This window comes from Phoenix dactylifera, chromosome 13 (genome assembly GCF_051530095.1).
Source record: "Phoenix dactylifera cultivar Ajwa chromosome 13, Ajwa_hap1_PhDact_Kaust_v1.1, whole genome shotgun sequence".
Classification (NCBI taxonomy): domain Eukaryota; kingdom Viridiplantae; phylum Streptophyta; class Magnoliopsida; order Arecales; family Arecaceae; genus Phoenix; species Phoenix dactylifera.
Window position 1 is genome coordinate 5,337,729 of NC_143202.1, and position 4,316 is coordinate 5,342,044.

Consider the following 4,316-nt stretch of genomic DNA (forward strand, 5'->3'; position numbering starts at 1 on the left):
TTAAGAAGATAAATAAGAATCTAACCAAAGACATTCTCAAAGAAAAGAAACAACTAATTGCTGAAATCTAAATCTAAAAAAAAGAAGTAGATAGATTAAAACCTCTTGTAGATAAATTTACTTTAAGTTCATAGTAATCGCAAATGTTATTAGATAGCCAATATGTAGTATATAACAAGGCCGGTCTTGGCCATAACCCATTGCAAAAACAAAAATTTTTGAATAACATATTTGTTAAATCATCAACTATTCTACTAGTTTGACATGTTTCAGCTATGGTAGAATACATCATAAATTTTTCACTACAACTCCAGAAAAGTAGGTAAATTAACTCCTAAAATGGTGTGGGTTCCTAAAGAAATATAATCCCTAACTTTTAAGGATCTAAGAAAGCTTGGGTACCTATTAAAGACTTGATTTTCTATGTTGTAGGTGTGTATAGCAACTCGTGGCTCCAATAGAAGATATACTTGGACAACGGCTGCTCAGAAAGAAAATGATGGAAGATGGATTATATTTCATCATACTAAAGGCAAAGGATGGAGGGGTGGTCATCTTTGGAGACAATGGCAAAGAAAAGATCATCGATATAGGTAGTATTAGCATCACCCCATATAGGTAGTATTAGCATCACCCCATCCATCCTCATTGAAAATGTACTATTAGTAGATGGTTTAAAATATAATTTATTTAGTATTAGTTACCTTTGTGATAAAGGTTTTAAGGTTATTTTTGAAGCATCTATGTGTATTGTGTCTAGCCCCATTGACAATGGCATAAAATTCATTAGACATCAATACAGAAATATTTACATGGTCGATCTTGATGATCTCTTTATGCAAAACATAAAGTGTCTAGTACATTAAATACCAAAATCAATGAGACTACCAGGTTATGGAACCATAGGTTAGCTCATACTAGCATGGACTTAATTTTAAAATTAGTTAAAAAAGATGTAGTTGTAATATTGCCTAAGATAAATTTTAAAAAAGATAATATTTATGATGCATGTCAACTAAAAAAGCAAACTAGAGTTTCATTCAAATCAAAAAATATAGTTTCAACTCTAGACTATTGAAACTTTTGCATATGGACTTGCTTGGGCCAACCAGAACCACAAGCCTAGGTGGCAAGCATTTTGGCTTTGTTATCATTGATGATTTTTCTAGATTTACTTGGGTTTTATTCTTAGCATATAAAAATGAAGCATTTTTTATATTCTTAAAATTGTACTAGAATAATTTCAAATGAAAATGGTTTGAAAACTTTATAAATTTAAAGTGACCATGAAACTATATTTTAAAAATTTTGTAATAAAAATGGCATTGAACATAAGTTTTCTGCATCTAGAACTTCTTAACAAAATGGGGTAGTAGAAAGAAAAAAGAAAACTTTAGAAGAAATGACATGAACCATGCTGTGTGAAAGCAACCTTTCAAGATACTTTTGGGCTGATGCAATTAACACAACATGTTACATCCTAAAACGTGCATTAATAAGGCTTATTTTAATGAAAATATCTTACAAACATTGGAAAGAAAGAAAACCCAATATAGGATATTTCATGTTTGGATGTAGATGTTTTGTGTTTAATGATTGAAAAAGATAGGCTAGGTAAATTTGATGCTAAATCTGATGAAGCTATTTTTCTTGGATACTCTTTCACTAGTAAGGCACATAGAGTCTTTGACAAAATAACTTTACTAGTGGAGGAATCCATATATATTGTTTTTGATGAAACTAATAATCTTCCATCAAGAAAAAAAAACATATGTAATAATGCAGATTTGATAGAAAAAGAGATGGAGGAACTTACCATGAAGGAAACACCAGCCGTTGATGGAGACACGGATGATGAACATGAGGACAAGGAAGAAAACAAGCAAAATCCACCAAGTGAAAGTTAAGGTAATGATAATCTGCCAAGGATTGAAGGTATGGTCACAATCATCTTAAAGACTTGATTATAGGTGATCAATCTCATGGTGTTAAAACTAGGTTATCAAGGAGGTGTTGGGAACTCTAGTAGTCGCATGCATATATTTTTAAAAATTTTACAGCAGAAGTATTGTTGCCCAAGAAGACAATCCAGGAGGGGGGGGGGGGTGAATTGGGTTTTAAGTAATAATTGCAAATTAAAACTTAATGAGTAACTAATTAAACCTTATTGCAAGTGGATTAATTAGTTTACTATATGCAGTGGATGAAGAGAATGGGAGAGACAATTAAACAATCACAAACACAAGAGATTTTATAGTAGTTCGGAGCTAACCCTTGCTCCTACGTCCACTCCCCAAGCTTCACTTGGGAGTTCACTATAATCCCTCGGATTACAGCCGGTTGTTTTACAAGCTCACAACCCAACTTATTGTTTTACGAGATCACAACGAACTCGGTCGGTTTTCACAGGCTCACCAACTAGAACCATCCGATTGTTTTTCCGGGATCACAATCGAACCCTACACGTTGGTTTTACCCTCGGCTCACCAACCAACCTTCACACCCTTGATTCAATCCCCTGATTGAATCAAGTAAGAAAAGCAGTTTGAAAAGAGTACAAGGATAGCTTCTTGAAAAGCAAATATAAACAATATGAATAAAGAAGAGTTAGAAGCCCTCAAACAGATTTTTGAATGTGAAGAAGGGGGCTTCTCAAACTCTACAACTCCTCTTGAGTGTGCTGAAGATTTGCTGTCAGAAGGGGAGCCTTGAATGCGAGGAAGACGTTTGGAGGATAGACTTTTAATGCACTTCTTCCTTCTTTTACTTGTATTTACTCTTGAGAAGCTTTGGTAGGTGGAAATCTCTTTTGCTTTGAATGGAGTGTCTCGCTTCTTATCTATTACTGTTCACTCTGGCTATTTAAGCAATCCCCATCGAAAACTAGCCATTAGACACACTTTTAGAGCCGTTCTGCACAATCTGCAACTCCTGATACAGTGTCCGTTGGGATCGGAGTCGACTCGCTCGATCTGGAGTCAACTCGGCTGTTGCTGGAGTCGACTCATGCTTTACTGGAGACGACTTGCCCACTGTTCAAAATTTGAAATAAAGTGCTGTCCCGTTCTGGAGTCGACTCGGCCAAACCTGGAGTCGACTCGCCAATGTCCGGAAATGACTCTTCCTTCTGGAGACGACTCGTTTTTCAGGAATCCAAAGATCTTTCTTTCGGGTTTACTTTCTCGAGTCGACTCAGATTCTCTTGGAGTCGACTCGGCTCTCAGAGCCTGAAAAACTAGTCTTCTATCTTTGGAGTTGAACTGCCTCGGAGTCGACTCGCACTTTGCTGGAGTCGACTCGGCTCTCAGACACCGTAAAACTGGTCTTCTGTCTTTGGAGTTGAACTGCCTCGGAGTCGACTCGGACTTTGCTGGAGTCGACTCGGCTCTCAGACACCGAAGTTGGCTCTCTGACTTTTAGTCTTGCATTCCTCTGAGAGTCGACTCTTGTTTCTTTAGGAGTCGACTCGCTAACCGTCGGAGTCGACTCGAGTTCTTCTAGAGTCGACTCGGTTCTCAGAGTCCAAAACAACTTCTCTGTCTTTCTGTCTGTTACTCCTTGGAGTCGACTCGGAACTATCGGGGGTCGACTCGGCAAGCATCGGAGTCGACTTGAATTCTTCAGGAGTCGACTCGGTGACAGGGTCTGAGATTCATTTTTTTGTCCTGTTGTCTGTTCTCAGTCGGAGTCGACTCGCAGTGTGCCGGAGTCGATTCGAGCCTGTGCCAGAACGTCTGAAACACTTGGACTCGACTCGAAATCTTTCGGAGTCGACTCGAGTTTCAGCCTTTGACTTAAGCTGATTTCCACATGCACTCAAAAGAGGATTCTTACAAATTTTGCCTGATATGCTGGATTGAATTCATTAGTATAACATAAAATATACTCAATGGCTTTGTGCTCATCAAAATCAAATAGGGTTATAATCAATCACTCCACAATCTTTCCCTTTTTGATGATGACAAAACATTGAATATTTTTGAAGTGAATTACTCTATCATTCAGTAAAAGTTTTGAAATGAATTCAAATGTCTGGTTATTTTAATCTATCCAGAATTGAAAGGTATGGATCAGTAAATCCTAAATTAAAGCTCCCCCTTTTATTTGGAATTATATAAGCCTTCATATCATGTAATCAATTGTTTGGCTTATATGTAGTTAATGATTTCGCTTTCTTAAGATTTCAGATTCTCCCCCTCAACATATGCATTCAATTTTGTTTAGATTCTCTGAATTTTCTTTTAATGTCTTGAAGCTTTTGAACTTAAATTTTTCGTTTTAGAGAGAAAATCTGACAATTTGTTCTTGAGTATGAT